We start from the raw sequence: 17,984 nt of genomic DNA, 5'->3' as shown, positions 1-17,984 counted from the left end.
CAAACTGGAAGCAAACCTCTCTTCACCCAAGACTGGACTAGACAGTCAGGTGGAAAAAGTAAACACTTGCACCACACCACACTCATCACATAGTCCCTCAAAACCTACACCACCAAAACAGACATACAGAAACACAAAACACACATTTACATTCGCGGAGGCTCTCAATAAAAATCTGCTCAAGCAACAGAGACCTCCAAAGCAGAAACGCAAGCAACCTCCACCCCAACACAATCCAAATGACACATAGCCCACAAACTCAGTGTGCTACTCAACCACAGCCCATAAGGCATAACAACGTACCCAACACTCTATTCATTGATGACTCTACAGTCAGGCACACTGATTTTCCACTCACCAGGCTAAACAAGGAAAAAGTTACTGTCAGCTGCCTGTCAGGTGCCAGGATCTGCCACATAATGCACGCACTCAAGTCACTGCACAACAAGTACAAATATGACTCTGTCATTATCCATGTTGGTGTGAATGACCTGAGATGTACCTCCCTGGACTACATGAAAAGAGACATGGAGGAGCTCTCCGATCTTGTAGCCCAGGCAGGTATGACCCTAGCCCTGAGCAGCATCCTGCCATCACCCAGAATGATACCACAGTAAAAGGACAAAATGATTGACTTCAATAATTGGCTAAGCTTCTGGGGTCATTCTAAGGGGATCCAGTATCTGTCTGCCTGGGAAGACACGATCAAAAGACCATGATGTTTTGCCAGAGATGGCCTGCACCTGTCACCCTTGGGATTCCGAATACTGGCTAAGGCTCTTGCCACCCCTATAGTGCCTGTTTTAGGCAAGGGTCAAATGACAAATTCACCACCATAACAGGTACAAGCAAGCAAAATCTGAGGGTAATGCTACTCAATGCTAGAAGTCTAAACCTCAAAATGCATTCACTCGAGGCACTCCTTAAAATGGAGAACATCGACATCTGTGCAGTGACAGAGACCTGGTTCAAGGCTCGTGAGAGCACCCCTGCATTACCAGGCTATAATTCATATCAGACCTTTCTGCCACCTAACCTGGACCGAAACACTAAAGGCAGAGGCATGTCCATATTCATTAAGGATATCCACACCTCCAGGCTGGTTGCTCAGCATAATGCATCCGAGATTATCCAAGTGCAACTAACTCTGGGCAAGACCGTAATTCAAATTCTAACTTGCTACAGATCCCCCACCATGCCCCAGGATTCCCACTCCTCATTTCTTGATACACTGGAAAATATTAGGGTACAACCCAACACCCTCATAATGGATGATTTCAACTATCCCACCATTAACTAGGAAAACTACTCATGTACCAATTATTTTGCTCAACGTTTTCTGGAATTCATAAATTCCAATGCCTTGGATCAACTTATCCACACCCCCACCAGGGGCAGCAATATCCTAAACCTGGTCATTACCAACATGGGCGACTGGTGTTCCACACCAGAGGTCAATTCCTCACTGGTCAGATGTGAACATAAGCTAATCACCCTAGACATTCACAGCCTGCCCCCACTCCCCATTAGGGAAACCACTGTAAAAAATTTCTCCAAAGCCAACTTCACGCTTCTTAAGACAAAAGTGGCAAATTTCATGACACCCATGCAGACAGACAATAGAGGTATGACTGCTGAATCATACACAAATGCACTTTATAAGCACTTACACGAGTGCATGGATCATGCTATCCCTAAGAGATGCTATCCGCCAAAAAAAGGAAGTCAATCTGGTGGTCCCCTGCCATAAACAAACTCTACAACAGAAGAAAGAAACTGTGGCAAAAATAAGTAAAATCCTATGATTGGAGGAACTCCCTGGTCAGCCTCAGCAAGAAGCTGAGATCCCTCATAAGATCCTCCAAAGCTAGTTACAAAAACAAAATTGCCACTGATTCTAACGACAACCACAAAGCATTCTATAGCTATGTCAAGAATCTCAATGGCAACACTCAGATCTGCTCTGAGTTACAGCACAATGGCACTAAATATACAGAACCAACTGATATTGCCAACATCCTGGCAGATAGGTTCAGTGCTAACTTTACCCCCCTCTCACTCCCTAAAGGGTCCATCTCTATACCAGAAGAATGCAAAGTTCCTGTAAATCACGGCTGCACAGGTAAAAACCACACTCTCCAAAGCCAAGAACACAGCATCCATGGGACCTGACAACATCCCAGGCTGCATTCTACATGAACTACAGAATGAACTGGCATCCCACCTAAGCACCGTGTTCAATCATAGCCTCACCTCAGGCTTTGTGCCCACTGTATGGCGCACAGCGGTGGTTATCCCACTCTACGAAAGTGAGGCCACCACGGACCCTGGGAACTACCGCCCCATTAGCCTAACGAGCCTGGTCTGCAAGGCCATGGAACATATAATCATGGAACTTATAAACAAAGACATTGGTAATCTCCAAACTCTGGCCCCCACCCAGTTTGGATTTGAAAAAAGGCAGATCATGTCTCCTAAACCTGACAGACTTCTTTGAAGCAGTCACCAAAGCCGTAGACGAGGGTAAGATGGTTCACACAGCCTATCTAGATCTCGCCAAGGCTTTTGACACCATCCCCCATACTGGAATTATAGATAAACTTACTAAAATAGGTATAAATCCCTATGTCACAAGATGGGTTGCCAACTGGCTTCACTGACAGAACCACACTGTGAAAGTAGCAAACTCCAAATCCAACTTCAAGTCAGTGACAAGTGGAGTACCACAGGGTTCAGTCCTGGGTCCTTTCCTGTTTGGTATCTACTTTAATGAAGTACAGGTTAACACAGAAGGTCTTTGGCTAACGAAGTTCGCAGATGACTGCAAACTAGGAACCATACTCGAAACTCCTAACGATGTGGACATCCTACAAAAGGGCCTCACTGAGACAGATGCCTGGTGTCAAAGCCATGGTTTCAAGCTCAATGCCAAAAAGTGCATTGTCATCCCCTTTGGTAAAAATTCTGTAACCATGAGCTACCATATAGGTGGTAGTCTACTTAACACTGAAAGTGTGATAAGAGACCTTTGGACACAGGTGGACAGTAGTCTCTCCTTTGATAATTACATCACCACAGTAGTCAGGAAATCCTTCTACATGGCACACATCACAAAAGGTTTCTCATCCAGGAAAAAAAGAGGTCATTGTTCCCCTCTACTCGTCACTCATTAGACCCCTCTACTCATCACTCATTAGACCCATTATAGAGTACAACACCCCTTTTGGTATGTACCTCACAAGACATCTTCAAAAATTGGAAAGGCCGCAGAAATACCTCACAAAGAAGATTACCAGCCTCAAACAGATGCCCTATGCAGACCGTCTCAAAAAACTCCAGCTTTACTCGGTCACATATTGCCTACTCAGAGGCGATTTCTGCCTAACATACAAAGCTATGTCAAACCCAGAGCTGTTGGACATGCTCCACTTAAAGAAATCCCAATCCCTCCGAGCTACATGCTCTAGGGACCTAAACCTTGTCACCACAATAAACAGAACATGCCGGAGTGATAGATTCCTGTCCCAGTGACTTCCCATACTCTGGAACAAACTACCTATCTATATCAAACAAAGCTCCTCATTAGCACTCTTCATGAAAAATCTTGATTGGATGGGAAATAGGAAATTCACTCCAGGGATCACCTCTGTGGCTCTGCTCGACAGAGGCACAGGAAAATAATTTTCTTGGGTGGCGAAAGCCAGGGTACCTTTTTGGCTAGGCTTATCTAGGCCCTTGGGCCAATAGCCTAGTACCTACCTATGAACCTATATAAATTTGAATATCCCGCTATATAACTCTTCATAAACAAAACCCTTCCTTAACCATTCATTCAGTTCTTTTACAAAATAGTAGCTTTGCCAATCCATAAATTTTTTGTACATTCCTTACCCTATACCTTCTGGACCTGATGCTGAATCAGTCTTTGCTTTCCTAAGTACTTCCTCCAATTCACTTATAGTAACTTTTTTCAAATTCTTCCTTCATTCATTCCATTTTTTCTCTTTCCATTTTTTCCTCATACGTATTTTCCACACAGTGAACTACAACACTCATAATTTGCTTGTGTTCTTTTTACCTCTCCTCCTACATTTTTCACTTCTCTCATTTTTACTAATATTCTCCTATAGTATTTTATTCATATATACAGATAACTCCTCGCTTCTTCCTTGCAAATAATATAGCTGCTTAAATAGTAATGCCTTCACTTTTTCCTCAATGCCTTTATATATTTCTTTTTCCATATCATAATACTTTCTTACATTTTTCTATAAATTCTCCAGTACTTTTCTACACATTTTCACATACTTCACTTTCTCTTTCTTTCTTAAAGTAACCTGTCACTGAAAAAAAAATTGTACATCTTTTTAAATTCAATCTATCATTCACACCAGTTTTTACAGAAGTCCTTTATGGCTATATGGTCCTTCCATAATTGCAATACTTCACGCTCTCCAATTTCATGTCATAATTTCTCATTTATTCATTTTATTCCCCTTCATATTTTAATATACTCCCTTTGTTCCATCACCTCCATCCATATTGCTAAATGGTATGAAAAAATGTCACAACTGTTATCACCATCTGTTACCCCCAAACCTTCCAAGAATACAAAATAAATGATTTCATATCCAAGTGCCACCCTTCTACATGCCCACTGACTTTTGTTCCACACAGTGAACTTACCACATTTTACCACTTCCTGCATTTTTTATATCTTTCCCTTTTTTTTTTTACATCTTCTTCTTAAATCACAATTAAAATTTCCTGCAATTATAATTTTCTTGTTAACCACTACATAGTCTAATATTTGATTAAATAGATTATCTCTTTCCCTTCTGCATATGCATATAATACTGCAATTCTATACACATATTCTCGCCTCCTCACATCCATAACAGTTAACCTTCCCATCCTAACATTACATCTAATATTTTCATGTTTTTTTTTTTTTTTTCACAACAACCACTCAAGAACAGCTTTCACTTCCTAATTTTCGTATTATATTTCCACCCAACAATTTTTTTCTGTTTGCAGTCTTTCTTTACTTGTCAGGAATTTTACCTCCTCTAAGAGAATAACATCCTCATCACATTTAGTACACCATTCGAGTATCCCTGCCCTTCTTACAATGTTAATAATACCGTTCACATTTACTGAAAATACTCAATTATTGCTCTTCCTTCCTTTTAAGTCTAAGGTAAATACTTTTCATTTTCTTTTGCTTATTTTTCCTGGTTTTATGTACAAATAATCCTTGATCCTCAGAATCAGATTTTTCACTGGCTAGAACTACAAAAAAAATTGGTACCAATCTTTCTCCTGACCTTTCTTTCTGCATGCGCACACTCTACTCATTTCCCCCTCCATACTTTTTCATCTCATGTAAGTTTTCTTCCCTTCCTCTTCTTTTTTATTTACTGTTTGCTCTTGACAATTATTCAGACGTAATCCTTTTTACATAACCTGCATTCAGGCACACACCTTCCTTCTGTATGTCCCTTCTCCCCACCTTGGTTACATTCCACTCTGTCACAATCATTAAATAAATGAGAAAGGTCCCTACAAAAGAAAGATGATTTAGGCTGGTCAGCCTACCTCAATGTCCCTTTATGACCAGCCACAAAAATAACAGTTGGTAAGTGTTTCACCATGATTATTTACATTTCAAAACAACTTCCAACCTCCACCCTCCATTCCATAAAATTTTCTCATCTCTAACTTTTACAGTGTTACAGTTTTAAAAACTCTGCAAGCATTTTAACATCCTCTCCTTCAAGTTCATCAGTTCTAAACTGCAAAGTAACATTTTTTATACATTTAAGTTACTACCAAAAGCAAATTAACTATTTCACGGATAAATGTACTTTATGTTATACAGTTTCAGATGTTTCGCCATCAGTCCCTCAGTTTCATTTATTAAGTCACAAAAAGTCTCTGTCCAAATATGTATAAAAGACCAAATTTCTTTAGCTTTAAAACCCAGAAGATTTATCAAATTGTCCCACACATCATCTATTACAGCGTCATTTTTTGTTCTTATTCTCAAAGTCGGTCTTCTCTTCTTTTTAAAAACAGTTTTACTTACAGTTTGTTGCTCACCTTTTTTTGGCATACCGTAATTGCTGCATACGTTTAAGTTACTGCATTATCTGCTGCCACAATACCATATACCTTATTAGTTTGCTGCTACGTTCCTCTTTTACTTTCTGTCATTGCTGCACACGTTTTAATGCCCGCATTCTCTGCAGCCACATCACCTAGTTCCTTCTCCACATTACCACCCTCAGCACTCCTGAAAAAGTTATCTGCCATCACATGCCATGAAACAGCAGAACTGTCACCTGGATCATCCTGCACAATTATTTTTAACAGAACATAATCTGCAAGCCCTCCTGATGTCAGCTCTGCTATCTGCACCACTCTAACATACACGCTTACTTCCTTCTGTACTGAGACAGCTAAATGCTGCTCATTTGAAACATCCACCACACAGGAATCATTGTTTCATTTGCCCATACTGAACAAAGTTTTCCTCCAAATTCTCATTTTCCACCTCCAAACTCTCCATAGCTTTTCTTTCCTACTCCATGCTGCTGCTTCCCTTAGTCCACTTCCTTGCTGCTGTAGGAGCCATCCAGTGCTATCTAAAATGTAAGGGAAGTTCACCAATGCCCTGGCCCAATGTCGCCTAGTGGTATAACTACCACCTTAGGTCTTCCCTGTAAAGAGGCCACTATCCTAGTGGGACTAACTCAGTCAAAGGTTAGACAGGCAAATAAATAAATAATAGTGGTGGTGCTGCGGTAGCGTTGTCGCCTCATAGCAAGACGTTGTCCCGTTCGATTCCCAGCTAGAGCGTCTTCTGTGTGGAGGCATACGTGAATGGGGTGTGCCTTCGTTGAAGGTTGTGCATCAGGGCTGGTAACCCGGTACGTAAATATCCACTACCAATCATTAGTGGACCGGAGTTCCGCTGTGGCGACCCCTAACCGGGAAAAGCCGAAAGACACAAACAAACTACTATTAAGCAAACTAAATGTGAAACAACTATTCTCATTAGTCATTTATTTGCCACTGGATTTCCCACAAACCATCTGTTTTATACAACTTGATACAGTCAGTAGTAAGCAGGACAAAAATATACATGCACTAACAAAGAAACCAGCAAAAAAGACCTTAAAATTATTTTGGAATTAACTCACTAAAAAGCTCACCTCTAATACTGACAAAACAACAGTTATGATGTTTAGAACAAATAAAAAGACTCAAAAATATAAGAATCCTACCATTACTGACCTCCAAAGGACTCCCTTTCCCCCATCATACCAGACACATGAAAATATTTCAGGATCAGAACTTAGCATTTCCTACATATATGGGGGCATGTGTCAACCATATGTGAACCCAGCTCAATGTCTCCTACAAAACAGCTAACCTACATACCTGTGAGACCAGAAACGCAACAAAAATCAATATGCTGCTTCTCTAGTTCAATATGGCTTCCCCACCATCTTGTGACTCTTTTAAAAAGACTTCCCTTACTGAAGTAGGAGAAAAAATATTCAGAGTACTACATCTGTGTAGCAAAAATGAAAACTACTGTATTACCCTAACTGAGAAAATTCGATTCTGGTATCTGCTAAGGCCACATTTCTTCTAAATTCCCTCACATTCAAGCTTCTGAATGAAGGAAACTGTCTACCACAAAGTAACCTTAGTATTAGAGACCAGTCAATGCATACATAACCAGAAAGGTGTTAGGCTGGTGAGGACCTCATTTACATTATCTGCCAGTGGAAAAAAACTTTACGACATTAGCCTCTGCATTTTGGAACAGTACACCTGAACAAATTAGGGGAAACTATACAGCTTAAATCTTTCAGAAAACAACTCAGAGCTGAGCTCTTCAATGATGGTCATGCAAATAATTTAAACAATGGGTAAACTACTGAACAAATAGCTTATTTTTTTCAAAACATATTTTATTCAGGACATTTATCTTATTACAGTTTTGAAATTTTTTTGTAAAACACACAACGCTGAGTGACAATGAAAATATCAAGTTATTCTTAAGGAGTTTAAAACTTTGTTGCAAATCTAATACATTTGACAATGAAACTCAAAGTGAACAAAGTTAAAGCTAAAATAGCAATCTTGTATAAACAGGGAGGAAAACTACAGAGATGTATGTAGCAGGGACAGTTAATGAAAACATAGTGATCACTTAAAGATCACCCTTTATGATTTAGCCACATTTAATGTAGCATTTAATTTAAAATTTGCAAACTATTATAACCAACGTTTAACTTGCAAATTCTTGCATCCTGGTAACAGACATAGTTAAGGAGTCTGACAAACAGCAATACTAGTGATATGCCAACGTAAACCATCCAATTTTAAAGTGTGCTGGAGAATGTTTTTTGTTGTAGTTTAATCTATTCTCACTACCAGGTGGATTAAATGCTGACCATTTATTCACATTGCTCCTTGTATAAAGATGGTGGTTTAAAGAAACACATACTCACTGGGATCATTTTGGAGGGTGATATGATAAATGTACACAGGGATGAATCTGAATATATGACTGGCTAATTAATTTTGGTCCACAAAACAACATTCCAAATATAAACATAGGTTCATAGGTTTATAGGTTCATACTAGGCTATCTGCCCTAGGGCATTTATAAGCCTAGCCAGAGTGTGTTTGGCTTTCGTCAATCATTTTAAATTAATTTTGCTATGCCCTTTTTCGAGGTTAGTATACTGTGCCTCTGTCTAACAGTGACACAGAAGTGATACCCGGGGTAAACCTACGATCTCCCATCCACTCATCAAGATTCCTCTTGAAGAGAGTCAATGAGGGACTCTGCCTAACCTGGACTGGGATTTTATTCCAGAGTGAAGGGAGCCTCTGGGTTATGAATCTGTCCCTCCAGCATGTCCTATTTATTTCAGTGCTGAGGTTCAAGTCTCTCGAGCATGTAGCTCTATGGGATTTAGATTTTCTGAGGTGCAGCATGTCCATTAATTCTGGGTTGGACATGGCTTTATACGGCAGGCACAGATCACCTCTGAGCAGGTGGTATACCACTGAGTACAGCTGGAGTTTCTTTAACCGGGCAGCATACGGCATCTATTTGAGCCCTTTGATCCTCTTGGTGAGGTACTTATGGGGTCTTTCCAGTTGCTGCAGGTGTCTGGTAAGATACATCCCGAAAGGGGCATTGTACTCAATTATGGGCCTGATGAGGGATGAGTAAAGAGGCACGATGACCTCCCCTGATCTAGATGTGAATCCCTTCATGATTAGGTGGGCTATATAAAATGTTTTTCTAACCACTTTGGCCACGTGGTTGTCAAATGAGAGATTGCTATCAACTTGGGTCCCCAGGTCCCTAATTACTTCTTCTGTACATAATGGATTACCACCTATGTGGTAGTTTGTGGGCACTTTGTTTTTGCCAAAGGGGATGACTAAACACTTTTTGGCGTTTAGCTTGAGGCCATGGCTCTGGCACCAGTTGTCTGTCTCTATGAGGCCCTTTTGGAGGATGCTTGTGTCGTCTGGAGAGTCGATTATGGCACCCAGTTTGCAGTCATCTGCGAACTTGGTCAGCCACAGTCCTTCCGTGTTGGCCTGTACCTCCGAGAAATATATACCGAACAAGAGAGGTCCCAGGACTGAGCCTTGTGGGATGCCACTTGTAACTGGTTTGGAGTCTGACATGGCTCCAGCAATTCTAACCATGTGGGTTCTGTCCTTAAGCCAGTTTGCAACCCATCTAGTGACATAGGGGTTTATATTTAAGCTGGTGAGCTTATCTATAATGCCAGAGTGGGGTATTGTATCGAAGGCTTTTGAAAGGTCAAGGTAGGCTGTGTGGACCACCATCCCCTCGTCAATGGCCTTGGTGACTGTTTCAAAGAACTCAACCAGGTTTAAGAGGCAGGATCTGCCCTTAACAAAGACGAACTGGGTAGGATAGTACAGTTGTGTACACTTACCATAAATGTAGATGTTCGAGTGTCTTCACTGTTGCAGTCATGACTGTAGGGTTCTCCCCTGCCGGCAGGCAGTTCTCGGTTGGCCAGAATCCCAAAGTCTGGGTCCGGCGTCGGCTGTTCAGCCATGCTCCCTGACGTCAGAGCACCAGGAGTACAAAGCTGACAGCCGATGCCATGTTCTCCAGTTTTTCTTGCCGCAGATGTCAGAAGTTCCAAAATGAATAAGGTCCCATACCCTTTGCAAATACACCTCAGAAGAAGGGTGCAAAAAGGAACCACACAAAAGAAAAAATAAGAGGGGACAGGAGGGAGGGAAACCCAGACTGCAACAGTGAAGACACTCGAACATCTACATTTATGGTAAGTGTACACAACTGTACTATGTTCATCGTGTTTCACTGTTGCAGTCATGACTGTAGGGTAGAATCCCAAAGCAGAAAGAAAGGGAGGTGGTTATAAAGTAGAGGGGGCGGCTATAAGGCCCTGCAAGACTACAGAAGCAAAGCCTGCCCTAGACTTAGAGTAGAGAGGTAGATTGTAGTGCTTGGAAAAAGTATGCACTGAACTCCAAGTTGCAGCTTCCAAAATGTCTTTGGTAGGAACTCCCCTGAGGAAGGCAGCTGAAATGGCAGCAGCTCTGGTAGAGTGAGTCCTTATACTCCCTGGGATTTGCTTTCCATGGTGTGAATAGCAAAATCTGATTCCATGAGCAATCCATTTAGAAATGGTCTGTTTTGAAATGGCTTTACCTTGGGAACTTGAAGCATAAGAAACAAACAATTGCTCTGATTTCCTGATGTCCTTGGTTCTGATCAGGTAAAAGCTTAGTTGTCTGTGTACATCCAAGGAATGTAAGATCCTTTCCCCTTTATTTTGAGGAGTGGGGAAAAAAGTTGGCAAGTGAATAGTTTGATTTAAAGCCACTTTGGAAACCACCTTAGGTATGAAAGTAGGATTAGTCCTTAAAGACACCCTGTCTTGATGAAAAATAATATAAGGTTCCACAGCCATAAGAGCTTGCAACTCTGAAACCCTCCTGGCAGAGGTCAGAGCTAACAGGATGGTTGTCTTCCAAGATAAAAACTTAATGTCAGATGAGGCAGCAGGCTCAAAAGGAGGTAAGGTGAGCTTTTCCAAAACATAGTTGAGATCCCAAGCAGGAATGGGAGGAGATCTAGGGGGCCTTAAGTTCTTAGCTCCTCTGAGAAATTGTCTCATGAGCTGGTGGGAAAAGATAGGAGGGTCTGTATTATAATGAGCAGAAATAGCAGAGGCGTGTATCTTTATGGAAGAAAGAGAGACCCTTATGTAAGAGGTCTGACAGGTAAAGTAAAATCTGAGGAATGTTAGGAATAAGAGGATCAGAATCCTGAGCCTGCATCCAGGAACAAAATCTTTTCCATTTTCCTGCATAAGATTTTCTAGTGCTAGGACGTCTGGCTTCTAAAATGACATCCATAACCTGCTTGGGTAGGAGAGAATGAATCAAAGATCCTGGATTAACCAGGCCGCCAGGCTGAGAGTTTTGACATGGGAGTGTAGAATCTGACCCTGGTGTTGGGACAGAAGGTTCGGAATCTGTGGTAAAACCCAGGGTGGCTCTAGACAAAGGTTTCTCAGTGTTGGGTACCAAAACTGTCGAGGCCAATTTGGGGCCAGCAAGATTATCATCTTGGGCTTGTCCTGCTTGATCTTTAGTAATACCCGTGGAAGAAGAGGAAGAGGCGGAAAGGCATATCCCGAGAGGTTTCTCCAACTGAATGATAGAGCATCCACTTTCCAAGCTTGATCGTGGAAAGTCCTGGTGCAAAAAATTTGTAGTTGATGATTGAGGTGGGATGCAAAGAGGTCTATGTCAGGACATTCCCAGACTGCTGTAATCATCTTGAATATTTCAGAGTCCAACATCCATTCGTGTGGATCCGAAAGGTTTCTGCTCAGACTGTCTGCCAGGAAGTTTTGCTTCCCTGGTAGAAACTGAGCTTGAAGTTCCAATTTGCAAGCTAGAGCTGTGTTCCATAGATTCATGGCTAGTCTGCAAAGGGGATAGGAATGTGATCCCCCGTGCTTGTTTATGTATCACATAACTGTGGTGTTGTCTGTCCGTATCAGCAGTTGCCCTGGTTGTAGAAGATTCCTGAAAGCCAATAGAGTGTTCTGAATGGCTAGCATTTCCTTTAAATTGATATGCAGGTGCTTCTGATCCTTTGTCCAAAGGTCATGCAGGCAGTTGCCCTGCAAATGGGCTCCCCATGCATAATCTGAGGTGTCCGTGGTTAGTATCTGACTGGCTGGAGGCAGACTTAAGGGTTTCCCTTTGTTTAGAGTACATGCTTTGGACCACAAAAGGAATTCCTTTTGAAGACAAGGCAGGACGGTGATCTGTATGTCTAAACTGTGGCAATGCTGAGACCATACACTTTTTAGGTACCACTGAATTTTCCTCATATGTAGTCTTGCATATGGTATGAGAAGGATGCAGGAGGCCATGTAACCCAGAGCCTGCAGGAATTTCCTTGCAGATAGCCGAGTTGTAGTTGCCAAGGTTTTGAAAGTTGAAGCCAGCTGTAACTGTTTTTCATATGTCAGAAATGCCATCTGGGTTGTTGTGTTTAGAGAAGCGCCCAGAAAAATTATCTGTTGTGAGGGTGACAAATTTGACTTTTTTATGTTTACAGTGAATCCCAGGAACTTGAGAAGATTCTGAACAAACTGTAGATGCTGGAGTAAGACATCCTTGCTGTCTGCCTGAATAAGACAGTCGTCCAGATAAGGGTAAATTTGAATTCCTTTGAGTCTGCAATAAGCTACTACTGTAGCCAGGCACTTGGTAAAGACCCTGGGTGCAGTAGACAATCCAAAGGGCAGCGCAGAGAATTGGAAGTGCCTCGATCCTGCCTTGAACCTGAGGTATTTTCTGCATTCCTGTCTGATGGGAATGTGTAAATATGCTTCTTTTAAATCCAAAGTTACCAGCCATGCATTTTTGGTCAGCATTGGCAGTAGCTGCTGTAGAGTAAGCATCTTGAATTTTGGTATCTCTAGAAAAGTGTTCAAGACTGACAGATCCAGAATGGGTTTCCATGAATTTTGCTTCCTGGGGACTAGAAAGAGCCTTGAGTAAAAACCTTGTCGCATCTCTGAAAGTGGAACTAGTTCTATGACTTTCATAGCCAAGAGAGCTTCCACCTGGTTTAATGCCTCTGACCATTGATGTTTTGGAAGATCTGGCCATCCGCTTGGCCTTGGGGGGGTATGAAAATGGAATTTGTAACCTCTTGAAACCACATCCAGAACCCACTTGTCTTGGGTTATATGAGTCCAATTTAGATGAAAAAGAGAAAGTTTTCCTCTGAGAGGGGCTTCCAGGCAAGAAGTTCCTGCAGCCCAACAGAAGGAGTCATTGAGTCTGTTTTCTATGAGCTTGCGACCTGTCTTCTCCTCCTCTAGGGGTGGAAGCAGTCCACTGTCTTGGTCTATAAGAGGCTTGCGTTTGAGGCCTACCTCGGGGGCGTCTATATCTACCCCTCTGAGGCCTGTCTGAATTGGGAAAGGACCAATTTTTTGTAGACCAATTCCTGCTAAATCTGGGTGGCTGTACTTGTAAGAAATCTTTAACTGTTTGCATGGACTTTGCCTTGTCCTCCATCTTTTTAATCACGTCTTCATCTTTAGATCCAAATAAAACATTATGCTGAACAGGAGCATCCAATAATTTAGCCTTTACCTGATCTGGCAAATTTTGTTCCTTTAACCATGCATGCCTTCTAATTACTGTGCCAGAGGCAGCAGCCCTACAAGAAGCCTCCAAGGCATCAAATCCACAGTGTAAACCATGCTTCCCAACTTGTTCAGTGGCATGCATTAATCATGTAATTCCTTATCATCTGCACAAGCGGAAATGGAAGTTATCTTTTGTTTCAAAACAGACAGAAGAAATTGCTGGTATTTCAGCATATGAAACTGACACAGTTTAAAGCCCTAATAGATAAAGTAGCGGACGTGTACACTTTTTTGCCCTATCTTTCTAAAGATCTGGAATCCTTCTCAGTGGGAATGGGGTTTTTAACAGAAGTGGCCTTAACGCCCTTAGGACCCTGTGAAATGGTTTCAGGGTCAGCAGTAGGGTTCTTGAATAAAAACTGTTGGGAATCAGGAACCCTATAGTATCTGTCTGGCTTAACAGGAGCTGGAGGAAAAGAGTCAGGAGTTAAGTTAGCCTCCGAAAAAGCATCATCCACAATATCCAAAATAGGAGGAATAGCCAGGGGCCTATGCTGGGGAAGAAGAAGAAAATCCCTTAGTCTTTTCTTAGATTCCGAGTACTCCTGCCTTCCCAGTGGAAATGTTCCCTCATTTCATGCAAAGTTTCCCCAAAAGAGAAATCCTCAGGGGGAGAAGCTGAAGGAATGGATTCCTCAGCATCAGAATCCTCATAAGGAGGAAAAGAATAGTCCTGGTCAGACGAAGAAACAGAAGCCTGATCAGAGGAGTCATAAATAAACTTCCTGCCTTGGCCTTTTGTCTGGAGGGGGATGTGAACCCCTAATCATAGTAAGTAAGTCCTCCGCCATTTTAATTAACTGTTTCTGAGACTTGGGAGCCGGATCAGAAGAGGCCTGGGTTGCAGTCTTTGATTTGGAAGGAGTCTTTGCCTTTGTTTTTGGCTTTGCCTTTATAAGAAGTTGAGTAGGCCTGAAAACCCCTTCGGAAGCCGGTACCTGCACAGCGGCTCCGGACCCATCCAAAGGAGCATTGTCCGAAGGTCCAACTGAAATATTCAAAGGCCTAGTTGGCTCCTCGTGGGAGTCCGTTTCGGCTATCGGTTCTGAAATGGCCAACGACAGGGGCTGCAAAAGCGCCTCACTGACGACGGCCGAACCTGAAGCTGGCTCCACTTGTGTGATATCGTCTGATTTGGACCTCGGAGGCCTGTCTTTGTCCTTGCGTCGTTTGTGAACTCCGGTAGCCGGAACCGTATCCGATGACATTTTGTAATTAAAACGCCTACCGAAGTAATGAAAAGCAAAATTGTACCTTCGTTTAATAGTACGTTGATTGAATCTAGCACAAAACCGACAACTAGCTACGTCGTGGTCAGGGCCTAAGCAAGGAATACAGTAAGAATGAAAATCCTTATGAGGTATTTGCTTCCCACATGAAATACAATTATTAACATTTTCTGACATCGGACTGTAGCAAGAAAAAGGTTTCCCCAACGGATACTTAGCTTTGAGTAGAAGTCAGTCTTTGGACTGAAGTTTGCTCAGAAAAAATTATCAGGAGTCAGCCGACCGGCACTTGCGAACTGCTATCACCGCACGGCAAGAAAGACTGGAGAACATGGCGTCAGCTGTCAGCTTTGTACTCCTGGCGCTCTGACGTCAGGAAGCATGGCTGAACAGCCGACGCCAGACCCAGACTTTGGGATTCTGGCTGACCGAGGACTGCCTGTCGGCAGGGGAGAACCCTACAGTCATGACTGCAACAGTGAAACACGATGAACATCCAGTGTCTGTAGGTCCCCAATATCTTTATTTATGAGGTCCATGATGATCCTTTCCATAGCTTTGCAGACCAAGCTAGTCAGGCTTATGGGGCGATAGCTTCCAGGATCTGTTGAGGCACCACCTTTGTGGAGAGGGACCACTGTTGCTGTACACCACTCTTTTGGTACATATCCTGTAGTAAGGCTGAGATTGAACAGTAGTTTTATGTTTGGGTTTAGCTCTTCTTGGAGTTCATGTAGGACGCAACCCAGGACACCGTCTGGTCCTATTGATGCTGTGTTTTTTGCTTTGGAGAGGGCAGCTCTTACCTGAGCATCTGAAATGTCAGGGGGGCAAGCACTCTGCTGGGATAGATATTTGCCCTTTTGGTGGGGGGGGGGGGGAGTTTGCGCTGAACCTGTCAGCTAGGATGTTGGCAATGTCTGTGGGTTCGGTGTATTTTTTTCATTTTGGACTAATTCTGAGCATATCTAGGAATTCCCACCCAGGTTCCTAACATAACTAAAGAAAGCCTTGTGATTATCCTTAGTGTCCTGTGCAATTTTTCTCTCAAAGCTGGCCTTAGACGATTTTATGAGTACCCGTAGTTTTTGCTAATACTGATCAGAGATGCCTTCCCGTTTTGGGATTTTGCTCTATCAAGTAGTAGCTTCCTCCTTCTGTTGTATAGTTTGTTCATGGCTGGGGTCCACCAGACAGGATGTCTGCCTTTGGAGGATTGGGTCTTGGTTTTATTTGGGATTGCATGATCCATGCATTCCTGAAGGTGTTCATAGAATGCGTTTATAAAGAATTCTGCGGTCTGGGCTGTATTTTCCACAGGCCCGGGGGCTTTGAAGGATTCCACCTCGGTTTTGAGGAGTGTAAAATTTGCTTTAGAGAAGTTTTTCACTGCGGTTTTCTGGGCAGGGGATGGAGTCGGGATGTGAATATCCAGTGAGATTAGTTTATGGTCTGATCTTACAGAGAGGGATACACTTCTGGTCTGGAGCATAGAGTCCCCATGTTGGTGATGATCAGGTCCAGTATGTTTTCTCCTCTTGTGGGAGTGGTAACAAGTTGTTCTATAGCATTTGAATTTATAAATTCTAGGAACTTTTGGGCTAGGGTGTTGGAGCTAGAGTAATGCTCCCAGTCTATGTTTGGGTAGTTGAAGTCACCCAATATAATGGTGTTTGGAGAGACCTTCATATTTTCCAGTGTTCTCAGGAAAGCCGATTGGGGTTCCTAGGTTTGGGAGGGTGGTCTGTAGCAGGCTATAAACTGGAAGGCAGTTTTACCCACTGTTAGTTGCACATGGATAGTCTCTGATGCTTCGTGCTGTGCCACCAACCTGGAGGTGTGGGTATCTTTGACGAATATTGATACTCCCCCTCCTTTTGTGGTACGGTCCAAGTTTTGGGGCAGAAAAGCATGGTATGAGGTATAACCTGGTAGTGCTGGGGTGCTCTCGGGAGCCTTGAACCAGGTTTCTGTTACTGCACAGATATCGATGTTCTCCATGCTAAGGAGAGTTTCGAGTGTGTGCATCTTGAGGTTTAGACTTCTGGCATTGAGTAGCATTACTCTTAGTTTCTTATCCCTTGTGATACCTATGGAGGTGGGTTTGTCTTTTGAGCCTTGCCTAAAAAAGGCACTATGGGGGTAGCAAGAGCCTTTGCCAATATCCGAAAGCTCAAGGGGGACAGGTGCAAGCCATCCCTAGCGAAGCATCGTGGCTTGTCGAGCATGTCATCCCAGGCTGACAGGCATTGAATCCCCTTTGAATGACACCAACACTTAAGCCAATTGTTGAAATTGATCATCTTGTCTTCATATTGTGGCATCATTCTTGGTGAGGGTAAGATGCTACTCAAGGTCAGGGTCATACCGACCTGGGCTACATGCTCAGAGAGCTCCTCTATGTCTCTTTTCATGTAGTCCTGGGAGGTACGTCTCAGGTCAGTCACACCAGCATGGACATGTACATTAATCTGTCTAGTAACTGACTTGTGAGTCCCACACTAATGCATAGCACTGTAAGTATGATCTCTTCAGGTGTAAATAACTTACTAACTGTATACTGTTGTTAATGTCTACGGTTTTGTGTTTAATACATACTGTTTACTTCTCCATCAATCCTCAACCCCTTTTCCCATTTTGCACATGGGGTCGGAGTGTCACTTCAGCAATGACAATCATCTTGAGCCAAGGTTTACCCCACTGGGTGGCCTGCCGTGTCGCTTTGCATGTTAAAACAATATACCCATAATATATACTGTCATCCTTGTTTTGTTTCTGCCAAATTTGTCCAGATCATGGCTGAAAAGGGTCCTCGGACCACTTCACTTACCCAGTGTACCAATGAACATAAATAAGAAATTAAACTTAAACAACACAAAATTGCTGATTTGTTACTCAAAATAACACATTTTTTCCACAGTTAACTTTTTGGACAACTGTACTTTACAAGACCACAGTTTAACCT

At 42.5% G+C, this 17,984-nt stretch overlaps 1 protein-coding gene across 1 annotated transcript in view; it reads right to left on the bottom strand.

Moving 5' to 3' along the window:
- The window catches only part of ANKIB1 (ankyrin repeat and IBR domain containing 1), a 2,275,843-nt gene that overhangs the window by 226,842 nt on the left and 2,031,017 nt on the right, over positions 1 to 17,984 (bottom strand). The gene's annotated exons all lie outside the window — the stretch shown is intronic.

The sequence above is a fragment of the Protopterus annectens genome, chromosome 3.part1, assembly GCF_019279795.1.
Source record: "Protopterus annectens isolate FY-2018-M chromosome 3.part1, PAN1.0, whole genome shotgun sequence".
NCBI lineage: Eukaryota > Metazoa > Chordata > Ceratodontiformes > Protopteridae > Protopterus > Protopterus annectens.
The sequence above is the reverse complement of the archived record's forward strand: the minus strand, read 5'-3'. Positions and strand labels throughout refer to the sequence as shown.